Source organism: Dromiciops gliroides, chromosome 3 (assembly GCF_019393635.1).
Source record: "Dromiciops gliroides isolate mDroGli1 chromosome 3, mDroGli1.pri, whole genome shotgun sequence".
In the NCBI taxonomy this organism is placed as follows: domain Eukaryota; kingdom Metazoa; phylum Chordata; class Mammalia; order Microbiotheria; family Microbiotheriidae; genus Dromiciops; species Dromiciops gliroides.
This window is the reverse complement of record NC_057863.1, coordinates 670,688,482-670,706,805: the sequence shown is the minus strand read 5'-3', so window position 1 is coordinate 670,706,805 and position 18,324 is coordinate 670,688,482.

Genomic DNA, 18,324 nt, shown 5'->3' with positions numbered 1-18,324 from the left:
AGCAGGACAGATTCTGGTCAGAGTCATTAGCATTTCAAAAGTTTTTGAAAGTCAGACTCCCACCAGATCCCAGGGAAGACCAGAAGCCTGAAGGGAAGGGGCTCCTTTTTTGTTATGGATGAACACAAGAGGGGAATTGGGCTTCCAGACAAGGAAGAAGTAGGGGGGATGCTAGGGGAAGCTTACTGAATACCTGGGCAGCAGTCTCTACCCACTTTGTCTTCTGCCTCTATTTGCTCTATCACATCCTTGTTGAGCTCTTCCAAGAGGGCCTTTTGGTCTCAGGACCAACCCCTCTTCCCTTTTAAGGCTTCACATGCAGCTGTTTCATCACTGTTGTCCTCCTCTGAGTTCATGTTTTGGTCCTCCCTCTCAGCCTTTTACCCAGGTGAGACAAATCTTTCCTGAAGAACTTCTGGGTTATCTTAAGCTAGAAGATTGTTTCACTCTATTATGGGCACAGAGCACCCCAGAAATTCTCTGGGGTACATCAAAGAACCTTCTCCTTGAGAAACTAATCCAAAAAACAGACACACCTAACGAGATAAGGAGGAAGGGGGGGGGCAGCTAGGTGGCACAGTGGATAAAGCACTGGCCCTGGATTCAGGAGAACCTGAGTTCAAATCTGACCTCAGAAACTTGACACTAGCTGTGTAACCCTGGGCAAGTCACTTAATGCTCATTGCCCCCACAAAAAAAAAAAAAAATTTTTTTGGAACCAGATGACAGCAGAGCAAGCTTCATTCAAGTCTCCTCCAGCCCTGAGGAGATCAGATTGGGTGTGGCTGCTGCCTTTGTGGCAGGAGGAGGAAAGAGAGATGGCTTGAGATCTGCAGCCACCCCTCACCCAACTCCCCCAGCCACCACCAGAGGGGAGGGTCCTCCCTCAATAGGGGAACTTTCCAGTCAGAGGATTACTTCATTGGACCACAATCGGTCCTCTATAAAAGTATCTGCCTGTCTCCTGTTTGAGGAGATTGGTATCTCAGAGCCATGCTCTGTGCCATGCCCTTCTCCCCATGAGAGAAGTCCAAGGATTTCTCTTGTGGCTTCCCTTCCCCAGCCCCTAAATAAACTACTATCTTATTCTAATCGATTTTGTGTACAAGAGGGTGTAATTATTTTTTTTTTTGGTGATGCAATTGGGTCACACAGCTACTAAGTGTTAAGTGTCTGAGAGCAGATTTGAACTCAGGTTCTCCTGAATCCAGGGCTGGTGCTCTACCCACTGCACCACCTAGCTGCCCCCAGGGTATAATTCTTTAAAGAGGAATTCCTAAGGACCCCAAACACTAACCCCTATCCCAAACCCCCTACCTCATTTTCCCCACATCAACTCCATCCTTTTGTAATGGTGGAAAAATGGGGTACAGGTTGGGATAGGGGATGGGGTTCTTAGGAATTCCTCTTTAAAGAATTACACCCTCTTGCACACAAAAGTAGTTAGAATAAGGTGGTGGTTTATTTAGGAACAAGGGAAGGGAAGGGTGGGGGGAGGGAAACCATGAAAGAAATCCTTGGACTTTTCATGGGGAGATTTGGCATAAAGCACATGGCTCAGAGGTACCAAATCTCCTCGAACAGGAGACTGGAAGGTACTTTTATAGAGGACTGATGGGGGTGGCCCATCTGCCCGTGAAAAGTTCCTTTAGTGAGAGAGGACCATCCCCCACTGGTGGTAGCTGGGGGAATTGGGTGAGCAGTGGAGGACCATCCCCCACTGGTAGTGACTAAAGGAATTGGGTGAGGGGTGGCTAAGGATCCCTCTTCAGAACACAAAGGCCGAAGCCACACCCAAACTTATCTCCCCAGGGTAAGGGAGACCAGAATGAAGGGTAGGATTCTGAAGCTAGCTCAGTCTGATTTGGTTCAGCTTATCTCTCTAGGTGTTATCTGTCCTCTGGTTTAGTTTCTCAAGGAGAAGATTCCTTGGTGTGCCCCAAGAGAACTTCTGGGGTGCTCTGCACCCCATGACATTCCCCACTTCTCTATATATAAGGAAAGGGGACGAAGATTCTTCTGAAACTGCTTCATGCTGACCGGGGGTCGAAGAAATCAAGGCGCAAGGGAGGGGGAGGGGAGAGAAGTGGAGAAGGCCTGGAATGCGTGGAGCTGTGAGGGGCCCAGAGAGTCCAGAGTCGACACATAGGCACAATGGGTATCTGCCATGAATCCTTGAGCCTAGATGGAACAGACTTAAACAAAAAAATTAAAACTGACCATAGCAAAAAAACAAAAAGGGACTTTATCAGATCAGGAGTCAAGTGGGACCTTTTTGCAGGACAGGGTGTGGCCTGCTTTACAGGAGGGAGTTCAAGCCTAATTCTGTGATAGGCAGTGTCTGTCTACATTAAGGGTCCTTTTATCCCATCCCCACTTTGTGCCTTGATTGCATGCTAGGACCTGAACCAGAGAGTAAAACAGAGGTTGCCCCAAAACTATTCCTAGGCTTGCCTCCTATGTCCAGCTTGGCCATGGGCCCGACAAGGTGCTGGCCTGGAGAGCATGCTGCAGAGCCCTGGATTTTTGCTAAGCCAATCTCTTGGGTGCTGCCCTGGGAACAAAGAGGTAGGAGGGCAGGCCTCACCTTAGTGAGGCATCCCCCACTTCTGTGTCCCAGTTTACTGCAGCTGCCAGAATCTCGGCCAGCCGGAGTTCTGCTGGTAGCAGATGTGGTGATGGCTGCTGCTATTATAGAAGCTTGGTCTATGGAGCGGGCACGAGCCATCTTTTCTCTCTCTTTGGCTACTGCAAGGTCCCTGTTATTAAAAATCTTAAAAGCAATGTCAAGGAGTTGTGAGGATGGGATCTGGGGACCCCAGTCTAACTTCTGGAGCTCTCTCCTAATGTCAGAAGCAGACTGGCTGATAAAGTGAATATTGAGGACAGTTATTCCTACATCTCTTTGGGGGTCTAGGTTAGTATATTTCTTCAGAGAGTCTGCTAAAGCGGCTCATGAAGACAGCAGGATTTTCATCAGACCCCTGTGTTACCTCCCTCACCTTTCCATAATTGATTTGTTTCTTAACCCCCCTTCTCATTCCCTCAACTAGGCAGGTGACCATGTGATTTCTACCAGCTCTGTCTTCCCTGTTATCATAGTTCCATCTCGGTTCTACGACCGGGACAGCTGTAAATCCAGGGACCCCAACCCAATTTCCAACCTGCGAGTGTTCATCCCCAACTTGTACCACCAGGTCCCAAATCTGTTTTTTCTCATCAGGGGTACAACAACTGGCAAGAATAATTTGCAAATCGGTCCAGGAAAGGTCAAACTCCAGTGTCACAGACTTAAAGCCATCTATGAACTTTGTGGGGTTCTCTGAGTAGCTCCCCAATTTCTCTTTAATCTGAGATAACCTGCTTATAGAAAAAGGGGCATGCCTTACTGTTGTGCCCTTCCCAATGGGAAATTCCCTTAATGGAAGCAGGGAAGTAGTGGGAGATGCTGGTAAGGACCTGGGTTGGGGAGATAGCTCAGGTGGAGACAGAGGATTGGGCGCAGGGCCCAGTGGGGGAGGGATGACAGCCTTTGGCTGTGGAGTAGGTGGGGGAGAGGAAACAGTCTTTGGCTGCAGCATGGGTAGAGATGGGGAAAGGGAGATAGCCGTAGGTGACTGCAGATTAGGTAAAGCAGATAGGGTCGGCTGAATGGAAAAAACAGGAGAAATGGGAACATATTGGAGTTCCCCCAGATTGTAAATGGGGTAGAGCAGGATAGGAGACTGATATCCACTCCCCGTGTGGCACAGGGAATTGGTTCTGAGATCAGCCGGTGGGCAAGGAGAGGTCTCAGTCATAGAGTGATATGACTGTGGTTGACCCATAGGTAGAGGGAAGCAGGTGGAGGAGTGGAATGAGAAACAGGTAGGGAATGAGTTTGAGGAGGAGAGGAGGCTGAGGTTTCAGAGTAGGTGCCCGAAGGGTTAGCTAATTGCTTGGACTTGCGGTGATTCTCCACCAGCAAGGGGACTTCATCCTTTCCCTTTGACTTCTGGCTCAAACTCATAAAAGCCGATACGTATGGAATCTCTGTCCATCTCCCTTCACGCTTGCAAAACTTGTCCAATTGCAAAATGGTATTATAATTAAGGGTACCGTGTACAGGCCAATTTCCTTCACTTCCTAGAGGATAATGCGGCCATAAATTGTTACAAAAATGTATCATACACCTCTTTCTCAGGTTTTTAAGTTCCAGTCTAGTCCAATCTTTTAGGATGCACCCCAGAGGTGAATTTTTCGGAACACTCCCTTTCTGTCCCATAACTACTGTCTAAGGAGAATAGTCTGAACCAAGAGCAGAGAGCTGGTAAGGGATAGACACATAAGCATAAATGTTCTTACCCAGAAACGTGTAGTCTGAGGGTCCTAGCGTGGTTCGGACATCTAGGAGTCCCAGGCTGCTCTCTGCTGTCGTGCAGACACCGACCGTCTCTACCTCTCTGTGACTCAAATGGGAGGTTGAGTCAGGTGGGAGAGGGAGAAAGGAAACCCAGAAGGGAGATTCCCACCCCCCAGTTTTGTGTGCTAAGAGAAAAGAGGAAAATCCCACGTCCCTACAACGTTCCGGTGCCAGATGTAACGGTGGGAAATGGGGTACGGGTTGGATTAGGGTTGGGGTTCTTAGGAATTCCTCTTTAAAGAATTACACCCTCTTGCACACAAAACTTAGTTAGAATAAGGTGGTAGTTTATTGAGGAACAAGGGAAGGGAAGGGTGGGGGGAGGGAAACCATGAAAGAAATCCTTGGACTTTTCATGGGGAGATTTGGCATAAAGCACATGGCTCAGAGGTACCAAATCTCCTCGAACAGGAGACTGGAAAGTACTTTTATAGAGGACTGATGGGGGTGGCCCATCTGCCCATGAAAAAGTTCCTTTAGTGAGAGAGGACCATCCCCCACTGGTAGTGACTAAAGGAATTGGGTGAGGGGTGGTTACAGATCCCTCTTCAGAACACAAAGGCCGAAGCCACACCCAAACTTATCTCCCCAGGGTAAGGGAGACCAGAATGAAGGGTAGGATTCTGAAGCTAGCTCAGTCCAATTTGGTTCAGCTTATCTCTCTAGGTGTTATCTGTCCTCTGGTTTAGTTTCTCAAGGAGAAGATTCCTTGGTGTGCCCCAGAGAACTACTGGGGTGCTCTGCACCCCATGACACTTTTTTAGGTTCTGTAGCTCCAGAGTCTGCTTAGAGGCTTAATTTAATGTTTTTTCAGAGGGAAATTTAGTAGAGTTCAGGCAATTTTCTGGCTTCTCTCTGCCATCTTGGCTCTGCCTCCTATAGCCGGGGAGGTAGTCTCAGTGGGCCAGTTCTAGCCCAAGCACCTCTTAGGAGAGGGCCTGGGAGGGAGGGTGGAGGAAGGAAGACCCAGAAGAAGGGACAATTAAATGGGATTCCAGAATCCAGGAGTGGGTGGGAATGAAGGAATAAGGAATGCTAATACAGTTGAATGGAGCAAGGGTCAGAGATGGGAGGAGGGGTGATGACCCAACCCTCACAACACTCCAATTCCATCTGCTTTCTGGGGCTGGGTCAGTCATCCAAATGACTTGGATTTCTGGGAAGGGTTGTCAGCACCAGTAATCAGGTAGGCTCCTCAGGGCAGACCTGCTCTCTGGACCTGGAATCAATCCCTAGCACTTATAGATTTCATTAGACCTGAATAAATGACTTTTCTTTCATTCACCCATACCTTGGGAGAGGTAAGAGCAATTAAGATGCCAGTCCCAGTGCCCCAGGCATTGAAGGAGCCAGAAGTTCCCTGGCTCTTGGGACCCCAGTCCCTGCCCACAGAGCACTTAGATGTGTTATGGGCCCATATCACCCCAGAAGTTCTGTGGAGCACATCAAAAACTTTCTCCTTGAGAAACTAAACCAAAGGACAGACATACCTAAAAAGATAAGTGGTCCTTAGGAATTCCTCTTTAAAGAATTACACCCTCTTGCACACAAAAGCAATTAGAATAAGATGGTAATTTATTAGGGTCAGGGGAAGGGAAGGGAAACCAAGAGAGAAATCATTGGACTTCTCATGGGGAAAGGCATGGCACAGAGCTTGGCTCTGAGATACCAATTTCCTCGAGCAGGAGACAGGTAGATACTTTCACAGAGGACTGATGGAGGTGATCATCTGACTGTGGGAAGTTCCCTTATTTAGGGAGAACCATCCCCCACAGGTGATGACTGGAGGAGTTGGGTGAGGGGTGGCTGAGGATCTCTCAAGCCATCTCTCTCTGGGGTCCCAGAGCTAGCTCAGTCAGATCTGGTTCCACTTATCTCTTTAGGTGTGCCTGTCCTGGGGTGCCCTGGGCCCATAACACTAGGGACCCCAAACCCCTATCCCTACCCAAACCCCGTACCCCATTTTCCCCATCTGACCTGACCCGTTCTGATCCCTTCTGGATGTTGATCACTACGGGTATGAGAACCTAAGATAAGTTATCCATTAACTGGGATCTGACTCCCTTTTAGAGCTAAGATCTGTATTAGAGCTTGGGTCTTAGGTTTGTTCTATTAACCCCTTTTTGCCTCCTACATCACTGTGATCCTGCACATTTTCGTGAAAATGTAAAATAAAGTTGTTTTTTTTCTTTCTAGCATCCTAGCTGTCTCTCATAAAATTTTTAAAACGCTGTTTTTCACATCACTTAACTCTGTTTTCCTCAGTTTCCTCATCTGTAAAATGAGCTGGGAAAGGAAATAGCAAATTACTCTAGTACCTTTACCAAGACAGCCCCAAAAGAGTTCCTGAAGAGTCAGATGCTCCTGAAGACCTTGAAAACAACAAGAAAACAGCATCTTCTCTGCCAGGCCCTGTACTAAGGCCAACAAGGCTTCTTGGAGCAATTTTTTTTAAATGGGCCAGTACTGGGGCAAGGGGAAGAGGGTGTTTCTTGTTTGTTCATTTAAGATGGCAAAGAGACAATGACTAGGAGGCCAGAGAAAGTCCCTGAGAGAAGGCCAGAGCATAGATGAATGGGGAACAAAGCCCCAGAGGAATCTACTCAGCCTGGAAAATTGGAGGCAGGGAGAAAGTTGGTGGTTGTAACTGGGCTTCATTCAGGTCCCCTAAATGTGTCTGGAGGATTCTCCCAGGTGAGCTGGGCCCAGCTAAGGCTGGACTGGTGGGGAGGGGCAGATTGGCTGCCCAATGGCAGACAGTAGCAGGAAAGCAGGGGACTCAGTAGGGCCAGAGATGGTGTCCAAGGCTGGAGGCCTCTTTTCAAGTGCCCAGCTGTCAGAGGACCCTGGGCCAGAAGGGACCTCAGAGCTCCATGCCCTCCTGTTGCCTTGGAGGAACAAGGCTCAGAGCAGTCAGTGACTTACCCAGGGTCACAGGGGCATTAAGGATCGGCCAGGATTCCAGCTTGGCTCACAGATTCACAGCCACTAGGGAATGCCAAGATCATCTTCTGCCATCTTTCCAACTCAGAACGTCCATGAGTTTTTATGGTTTTTTTTTTTCTGAGACGATTTCCAGATCACAGGAATCCAGGCATATTTGAAACCTGACAGGGGCTTAGTCACAGGTCACCATGTCCAGCCCCCTCATTTTAGAGATGAGAATACTGAGGTTCAGGGACTTAGCTGCCAAGGCTAAGTGGACAGAGCTAAATGGGTCTGGAGTTGATGTAGGAGGTGAAAAAAAGGGTTAACAGAAAAAACTAAGACCCAAGCTCTAATTCAGATATGAGCTCCAAAAGGGAGTTAGACCCCAGTTAAGGGATAACTTATGCTAGGTTATCCTACTCATCAGTTACCCATAAAAACAGATCAGGTCAAATAACAATAAAGGAAATGACAAGACTATAGAAATTCTAAAGAAAAATGATTCTATTTTGAAACTAGCCATGGGAATCAGAAAAAAGACATGTGCAGAAAAGGCCAAATTTGTCCCCAGATTCGCTTTATGACGTGTAAACCCCAAAAACACACCTCCACTGAAAAAGTACCCACCTGGGGGGGGGGTTGGCTTAGGACCCCAGGAACTCCAAATTAGGATAAGCCCTCCCTTGTAACACCCCTAGGTGGAGAATATTATAATAACTCCCTTGTACCTCCCCCCAAGGTGATTATTATAATGAGACTGATAATCAATTTATCTATACTATAAATATAACTGTCTTTTCTTTCACTATTGGAGAGATACCTTTCCACTTTTCTGGTTTTCTCCCTGTGATCACTCACAGCATTTCAATAAAACTTGGTAAACTGAGTCACTGAGTCTTGTCATTCTTTTGGGAAGACTCACGACCAATTTGACCCCAAATTTTCTGTCCACATCAGACCCAGTTAAGAATTCTCCCTCAGACATGTCCTAGCTAAAGCACTAGGAAAGTCACTGCAACCCCAAGCCTCAGTTTCCTCATCTGTAAAATGGAGATAATAGCCGCGACCTGGCAGGGTTGTTGTCAGGATCAAAGGAGATCACAAGTGGAAAGTACTGTATGACCACTAGAGTCGAGAAGAGGGACCCAGGGGTGCTGAATTTGAACCCAGGGCCCAATTCCAAATGCAGCGCTCTTGCCCTCACTCTACCAGAGGGCCTCCTATCATGGCTGGAAGGGGCAGGCCTCTGAAGAGTTCTCTTATGGGAGGAAATGAGGACTTCTTGGGGAGGGAAGACACAGAGACTAAAAAGATTCTGAAAAATGCTTCGTTTCCGGGTCCTGGGGTGTTTTTTCTGCCAAAGGAGGTGTGGAGGAGGGCAGATACTGGTGGGGCTGTGAACACCAGAGATGGGGAGGGGGAGGGGAGCACCTGAGATCCAGACTTACTTTTTCTGGCCTTGGACTCCGGCTTCTTTGGTGTCTTCTTGGTCTAGTCAGAGTTGAAAGAAGGTAGATGGAGGCTGCTCCAGGAATCTCTCCCCCAACCCTCCCATTATTTACATCTCTTCTGCCTCACCCCCTCACCCTTCCCGGCCATTCAAGGCCAAACTTGGCTCCACCCTACTCAGCCTCCTCCTAGCCCAGGTGAGGGGAGGACTGAATGTTCTTTACCCAGCCTGTATTAGTCTGGTGGCCTGGGTTCAGCCCTGTCCCTCCTGCCCCAGTAATGTGGGCATGTCTCCAAGCAGACCCCTCCTTCCTTGGGCTTGGGGAGGTGATCCCAGATGCCTCTCCCCCAAAGTGAATCAGGTTTGGGACTCCCCCCCACACACACACACACACTTACTCAACCCCCCTTCTTCCCCACAAAATGATCATGAATTATAATCCCTCCCATTTATACTGCACATTAAGGCTTCTCAATTGGCTCTCAAGAAAACACCCTCCCCTCATACCCAGACCATTACAGTAGCTGCTGGGAGAGGGGGGCCACCTGCCTCAAGTTGATGTAAGAGACAAAAAGGGGTTAATAGAAAAACCTACCACCTGGTGGGGGAGAAAGGGGGAGGGAAGATGGGATAAAAATTGGAACTCAAAACTGTAAATAAAAATGTTTACTACTTTAAAAAGAAAAAAAGAAAAGGCTACCCCAAGGAGGGGATGTTTTTCCCTTTCCAACAGGGTCTGGTGTCCTCCTGAGGAAGTGATAGAAATGTCATGGGGTGCAGAGCACCCCAGAAGTTCTCTGGGGCACATCAAGGAATCTTCTCCTAGAGAAACTAAACCAGAGGACAGATAACCCTGTCTCCCTTACCCTGGGGAGATAAGTTTGGGTGTGGCTTCGGCCTTTGTGTCCTGAAGAGAGATCCCTAGCCACCCCTCACTTCTCATGGGGGAGATAGGCACAAAGCACATGGCTCAGAGGTACCAGTCTCCTCAAACAGGAGGCAGGTAGGTACTTTTACAGAGGCCCGATGGGGGTGGACCATCTGCCTGTGGAAAGTTCCTTTAGTGAGGGTGGACCATCCCCCCACTGGTAGGGACTGGAGGAATTGGGTGAGGGGTGGCTAGGGATCTCTCTTCAGGACACAAAGGCTAACTTAGGAGCAGTTCTATTATTTCTTTTGTCAAAGGTTCATTTACATTAATTAGCTATATGTCATTCTGGAGCAATCTTTTGGTTCCCTTTTTGTTCTGTTACCCCATTAAAAACCCTGTCCTCTGTTCCCATCTTTGGGTATTCCTAGCTTCTGAGCTTTGTGATACCAGGAGTTATATAGTTCCTCTGCCCCAATTAAAGACCTTATTTTCTCCTATATTGATTGTTTCCTTAAATTCCAGGCTAACACCACAAAAGGGAGTCAAGCAATCTCTAGATATGTAGGTCTGCCAGAAGACATCAGGAACCCATATATTTCCATAACACCCCAAAATCCCCAACACATTACCTGCTATCCGTTTTCCTTTTGCTAATTTGCAAGCTCGAGTCAGGGCTTCAAACTTAGCCTGTTGTGCGGAAGAACCAAAGGGGGTCAATGACCTCTTCTGTGGCTGTGATAGCATAGGCAGCATCATTTGAGACAGGAACCATCAATGTACCAGGAATAATCTGGGTTTTCTATCTCAGGTTTGGATAGTAGAGAGATCTCTAATCCTTCAGGACAGAGACTATTGGCTAATATCAGATGTCCTAAAAACTTAAAACCTGAGAACAAGATACTTTATGGCATGAGGTAAGCAAAATGGAATCAGTTTTTGAAAACTGGAGATCCAGGGAGCAAAGGAATAACTCATTCATATACTGGAGAGGGTGGAGCCTATAGGAAACTTAATGTCAACAAGGTCTGCTTTTAAAATTTATGAAAAGTAGGAGGGATTCTCAGAAGCAGAACAGTCCAAGTGTACTGCAGGCCTTCCCAGGTGAAAGTAAAAACTGACAAATTTCCAAGAAAAGGATCCACTGAAAAAGGCACTAGAGAAATTATCATGGGGTGCAGAGCACCCCAGAATTTCTCTGGGGCACACCGAGGAATCTTCTCCTTGAGAAACTAAACCAGAGGACAGATAACGCCTAGAGAGATAAACTGAACCAAATGGGACTGAGCTAGTTTGGGATTCCTACCCTTCATTCTGGTCTCCCTTACCCTGGGGAGATAAGTTTGGGTGTGGCTTTGGCCTTTGTGTTCTGAAGAGGGATCCTTAGCCACCCCTCACCCAATTCCTTTAGTCACTACCAGTGGGGGATGGTCCTCCACTGCTCACCCAATTCCCCCAGCTACCACCAGTGGGGGATGGTCCTCTCTCACTAAAGGAACTTTTCACGGGCAGATGGGCCACCCCCATCAGTCCTCTATAAAAGTACCTTCCAGTCTCCTGTTTGAGGAGATTTGGTACCTCTGAGCCATGTGCTTTGTGCCAAATCTCCCCATGAAATGTCCAAGGATTTCTTTCATGGTTTCCCTCCCCCCACCCTTCCCTTCCCTTGCTCCTAAATAAACTATCACCTTATTCTAACTACGTTTTGTGTGCAAGAGGGTGTAATTCTTTAAAGAGGAATTCCCAAGAACCCCAACTCGTACCCCATTTCCCACCATATCATCATCAAAGGGGAAAATAGTGGAATCATGGGGAATTATATTCAGGAGAGTATAAGCATTAGGGACCACAGATGCTCTAGGAATCACAGGAACATTCACTGCTCAGGTCTTAGACAAGCAGTCACATGAGCTCAAGAAAGAGGAAATTGCAGGGAGCTAAAAGACCAGAGGATAGGTAGTCCTTAATAAGAAGCCTGATGCTCCTAATTGCCTCTGGAAAGGGGATAGAGTGAGATTCAAGGAAGAGGGTTAGAGGGATCCAACTGAATCTGGATTGGAGAGACAGGTTCTTAAGAACCTTTCCAACTTCAGAAGAGCCCAGGAGGAGGATAGGAGGATGGGACTTCTTCCAGGGCTGGGGAAAAGCAGATTAAGACTGGAGCTGTCAGGGTATGGGGGAAAGTAGAGAGCTTTTCAGAAAGAGGGAGAGCTGGATATCATTGTGGGGAGAGAATTAAATAGTTTTATATCTGGTGAAAGTCATGGCCTAGAAAGTGGGGATGCACATCTTTTTACATTTTCATTAGAAATTAATTGTAACAGTAATCATATATTTCAGCAAAAAAATAGATAATACATCATTAAAGTCGGCTCTGATAATTCACACTTTATGCCTAAAAATACCATTAATAGTTAGGACAACTTTTAAAAGGTAGATGAATGCTATGGAAGTTTGTGATCCTATCAATGAAATAAAATATTATGGGAAAGAAAAAGGTTAAAACAGCATAAAGGTTTTTAACAAAAACACCAGATAGTAAAAACAAATTACAGTTGAACATCCTATTTTGCAATAAAACTTACTCCAACATTAAAAGTTATTAAACATACAAGGCCATCATAGTATTTGAATTGCTAGGGGTATGAAAACTTGAAATACCAATGAAGCTTGAAGAAAGAAAACAGTAAAAGTTTAGCAAAGTTAAAACAATGTTATTAATTACCACACCATTATTAACATGTGTAATTATTTCAATAGTAACTGCTTAGCAGAGTTATTGAGAAAAGCTATGAAACAGCACCACTGCTAAATGGAACAAGTTTCTCTGGCATATTAGGGAAACCTCCAGTTTTCAGAATTTGAAAATTTGTTCTTGCTATTAACACCTAGAAGCTGTGAGTGAGATTTTCCCTGTCCCTTAGTTATAAGATATTTACTATAGTTTTAAGTGATTTAATTAAAATAATAATCAATATATTAACAAAAAAAATTGTGATTCATATAGATTGCATAAGGTTAGAAGGTCAAGTCCTTTTCCCATATTTCTCAATTTTCCTATGACATAGTGTAGTTGATCTTGTGATATCCGCATTAGGAAATGTCACAGGGTCTGGAGGTGGTCAGCAATCCTGTTCACGCAGCTGTCCACTGGCCTACCAATGATCCACCCTATTGATATCATAACGCTGATCCACTGTTATTTCTCAAGACTATGTTCTAATTTTAGAAAATGTCCCCAAGGGTATATAAACTCACGTAGTTTGTACTTCTGGGTCTTTCAGGCCCAAAGCCTGGATGACCGGTTTAGTTGAGGGACTGGCCCTCTCTCAATAAACCTATTTGCTACAGCCTGGAAACTTTGTTATTTTCATTCTTCCATCGGACTTAAAATTTTTTCGCGACAAAGCCAAATTATTTTTCCCAGAGTCAAACATTCATTATACCTACATAGGGAGTATCCCAGAGGGAGAACTTGAATCCAGACTTTGAGATCACCTCTTCTGTGAATTCACAGTAATACTGCATTTCTAAACAAAGTTTCAAGTATTTGACATTCTTTTAACAGTTGCACTTATAACAAATTATAAGCTCAAAAGAATACTCGATAACTATCACATATCCACATTACAGATTGATAAACTAAAATAACTTGCTTTAAGATCATGCAATTAGAGGGGCAGCTAGATGGCGCAGTGGATAGAGCACAGGCCCTGGAGTCAGGAGTACCTGAGTTCAAATCCGGCCTCAGACACTTAACACTTACTAGCTGTGTGACCCTGGGCAAGTCACTTAACCCTCATTGCCCCACAAAAACAAACAAAAAAAAAGATCATGCAATTAACAAATTTCCAGATCCAAATTTTTAAACAATTTATCTTAATGCAAGTCTCAAAATAAACTGTGACTTTAAACCCCACACATCTTATTAGAAGACATATTTCACTTAAAATAGGACTAATAAATTCAGTTGCAACTGGAATTATTCCCAAATAGTAAAATTCTCAATTTATCTGAAGCCCATCTATTAGCATTTCAATATCAGACCATTATTCTCAATAAACTCATTTTGGGGGGTGTTTTTTTGTAAGTGAGGCAATTGGGGTTAAGTGACTTGCCCAGGGTCACACAGCTAGTAAGTGTAAAGTGTCTGAGGCCGAATTTGAACTCAGGTACTCCTGACTCCAGGGCCGGTGCTCTATCCACTGCGCTCTATCTAGCTGCCCCAATAAACTCATTTTTACCTGGTGATAAACACTGGTGACTGAGAAGCCAGATAGTTCCCCAAATTTAAATAGAACCTGATTAACCTTGATTTTGGGGTTCATAAAACCTGCATTTAAACTAATATTGGAGATCGATTCTCAACTAAAGTTTGAACAAATTTCTTAAAAACGGGTAAAAATAAAATCAAGATAGTCTCTCGAACTGCCTCTCTGTGTAAATTACCTTTCTGACAATTCTACTTTGAGTGGCAGAGGATCGCTAACCGATTGCAAGATAAAGGACTCAGCTTGAATAGCAAGCGACACACATACACATAGAGAACATTTTAACACAAATAGCATTCTACAAGGACAGACACAAAAACATTAAATAATGGTAAAAGATTCTTAAGATCATTTGGCATGCACAAATTAAGTTCTCCTCTATCCTCTATTCTTGTTCCTGGTCAGACGAAATTTAGTATCGCTGGTGTGTCTGGAAGTCCATTAAGGAGTTGGGAGCCTTCTTCAGATGTGATAAATGGATCCAGCTGTCTATTCCTTTCAGCTTTGTGGCATATGTATACTGAACTGTAAGCTGAGCTCTGAGTTGAACAAAATGATCAGGATGAGTGGTTTTGAGGACACTGCAAAGCTCTTTTACTGACTCCATGCCTTCCCTAATGGCAAAGGTCCATGTTTGTCATTCTAAAGTTTTAGCAGTGTTGCTGCAGGATAGATAGCAAGATGTGAAGGTAAGGAATAGTAGGACAAGAAAAGGCAAACATTTTCCTTTTTTTTTTAAGTGGAAAACAGATATATTTATTCTTTTTAAAAAAAATAAAAGTATTTTATTTTCCAGTTACATGTAGAGATAGCTTTCAGCATTTATTTATATAAGATTTCCAATTTCAAATTTTTCTCCCTCCCTCCCCCTTCCCCCAGACAGCAGGCAATCCAAAATAGGTTTTATATATATACATACATACACATACTTATATATATATACATACATATATATACACATATATGCATACATAACAACATTAAACATATTTCTGCATCAGTCATGCTATAAGAGAAGAATCAGAGCAATAAGGACAAACCTCAAAATAGAAAAACAACAGCACCAAAAAACAAAATAAATAGTATGGTTCAATCAGCATCCATATTCCACAGGTCTTTTTTTTTTTTTTTCTGGATTTGGAGAGCCTTTTCTATCATGAGTCCCCTGGAACTTTCTTGTACCATTTTACTGGTGAGAAGAATCCAGTCCATTGTGATTGATCAACACACAATGTTTATGATACGGTGTATAATGTTCTTCTGGTTCTGCTCATCTCTCTCATCATCAGTTCATGCAAGTCCTTCCAGGTTTCTCTGGACTTCTCCTGCTCACTGTTTCTTGCAGCACAATAGAATTCCATTACATTCATATACCACAACTTGTTCAGCCATTCCCCAATTCATGGGCAACCCCTCAATTTCCAATTCCTTGCCACCACAAAAAGAGCAGCTATAAATATTTTTGAACACGTGGGTCCTTTTCCCTTTTCTATGATCTCCTTGGGGAAAAGACCCAACAGTGGTATTGCTGGGTCAAAGGGTATGCACAGCTTTATAGCCCTTTGGGCAGAATTCCAAATAAGGCAAACATTTTTCAAATGCCATAATTTCTTATACAATGGTTTCCCCAAAATTCCAATGTGAGAAAAAATAGAAGCATAACAAAACAATCAACATTACAGATTTAAATGTGAAACAGAATTGCCAAATAACATCAATTTTGTTCAATGCATTTCTTAATTATCTTACTTAGAAAAATCACTTCATCCAATGATGAATTTGACACTTTAGATTGCATTCAGAAGACAATAGAGTAATTCTGATCCAATTCCCTTTCATTCTTACACTTCCTCTTTGCATTACCTTAATTCGGAATTTTAAGTGTATTTGGCATTGAGGTCTACTCTACTTGTAGTGGATCAAACATCACAATCACAGTGGGAGAACACATCTAATTGGGAGAAACCCAGTCCAGTCCAATGTAGAATTACAGCTACAAATGCTGTAGAGCCTCCCAGTTTCCCCCAGATGCACCAAACTCCTCTGCCTGCCTGGCTTCTGTGGGGCCCGGCATCTGGAGAGCATAAGAGTAGGAAGAACTGATGATGTGACTCTAACCTTTGTGACCTGACTCCCAAACCAGTCAGATAAGGGAGGGGAAAAGATACATTACCACATCAAGAAAGAACTCACATGGTTCCAGACTTTTCTGGACCTATTCCAGAGAAGAAAAAAGAAAAACCAATGTTGAAAGCAACAAATATATAAGAAAGTTGGCTCCTGAACATGAACCCGATTTCCAGTTTGTCTCCCTAGAGTTCAGAAATTCCCCCTTGGTGAAGACTGAGGTGCCTTTTAGTCATCTTACTCCCAGTGGGAGAATTTATTCACTCTGTGTAATTTCTGGCATAATCTAATCTGTAAAATTCCATTTCCTATTTGCTTGGATAAATGTGTTTAATTGCTGTTCACTATTTGTGATGGTTTTTGGTGTAACTAGCATTTCGTGGAAAGGAGTAGAGCCTGCAGGTGTAAGGTTTGGCTACCCTTCCCTTATGAAAGCAAAAGCTGGAGGCTTCACTGAGTCATGTCCCTAGACCAGTAATACTTGGGGGCAGCGGAGGGGGGAGAGCAGGGAGAAGATGCATATAATTCTACTTCAGTTTCCCCTCCCTGAGAACCATGTGACCAGCTTCATGTCCCCTTCTCCTGCTCCCCTGTAGGCAGAAATACAAGTGTTCCTTGGAAAGGGGTGGGCAAAACTTCAGAGATATCTACCAACACCTCCCCTCTATCCGCTGCCTAGATATTCTGCTATCCCATAAAGAGATAGCTTTCATGGGCAGCTCACACTATACTGTGGCACACCCAGTTCCTTTTATGTAGCATGCTTCTCAATCCCCTTCTGGAACCTCTAGTCCATTCCATGAATGTCCCTTGGTCATATTTGCTGGGGTTTCAATTTCACAGGTTCCCTCTAATCTTGTATTTCCTCCCCCATGCTGGTTTTCAAATGGTCTTCAGCTTGGAAACAGGTGATATGGTGGGAAAATGGGGTACGGGTTGGGGTAGGAGTTGGGGTTCTTAGGAATTCCTCTTTAAAGAATTACACCCTCTTGCACACAAAACTTAGAATAAGGTGGTAGTTTATTTAGGAGCAAGGGAAGGGAAGGGTGGGGGGAGGGAAACCATGAAAGAAATCCTTGGACTTTTCATGGGGAGATTTGGCATAAAGCACATGGCTCAGAGGTACCAAATCTCCTCGAACAGGAGACTGGAAGGTACTTTTATAGAGGACTGATGGGGGTGGCCCATCTGCCCGTGAAAAGTTCCTTTAGTGAGAGAGGACCATCCCCCACTGGTGGTAGCTGGGGGAATTGGGTGAGGAGTGGAGGACCATCCCCCACTGGTAGTGACTAAAGGAATTGGGTGAGGGGTGGCTACGGATCCCTCTTCAGGACACAAAGGCCGCAGTCACACCCAAACTTATCTCCCCAGGGTAAGGGAGACCAGAATGAAGGGTAGGAATCCCAAGCTAGCTCAGTCCAGTTTGGTTCAGCTTATCTCTCTAGGTGTTATCTGTCCTCTGGTTTAGTTCCTCAAGGAGAAGATTCCTTGGTGTGCCCCAGAGAACTTCTGGGGTGCTCTGCACCCATGACACAGGGAAACCCTCAAACATATTGGTCATAACAATTATCAATATTTATAGCCCAAGGAGAAAGAAAATAGATGAGTGCTGGAGAGCCAGGATATACTTTGTCAGGACAGGACCAGAGAGACAAGAGTTAAAATTGGAAGTTTTTGCTCTATGTGGTCAGTGTTCCTTGTCTCACTTTATATCTTCTTCAACTTGGGTCTCTGTTGGTATTAGTTTTCCTTTGTTCTTTTGTTTCAATTATTGTTGTCAGGGGCAGCTAGGTGGTGTGCAGTGGATAAGGCACTCAGAAGAACCTGAGTTCAAATCCAGCCTCAGACACTTGACACTTATGAGCTGTGTGACCCTGGGCAAGTCACTTAACCCTCATTGCCCCCCTCCCCCCCAAATCATTGGTGTCCTTTCCTATTATGTTTCTGGCACAGAGATAACAGGTTGGCTTAGACAGAAACTATAAGCTAGTCTAGAGTATATACCCTTGGAAAGCTCCAGTTGTCTAAGGATGACTGCATTCATGTTTCAGATCCAGGCAATGAAAAATCCACTGGAATTCGAACAGATGGAAGAAGGATGCAGAAGCTGCTATACCAAAGGCCTACAACACGATACACTGCCCATGGCTTTTTGAAGATGGCAGCTACTGCAGATTTCCAGTTCTGGGATATGTGCTATTACTTTCAGAGGCAGAAATCTCCTTTGAGGCACAGAAGGGTGTGAAACAAAGACTTCTTAGTACCCTGTCATGATTGT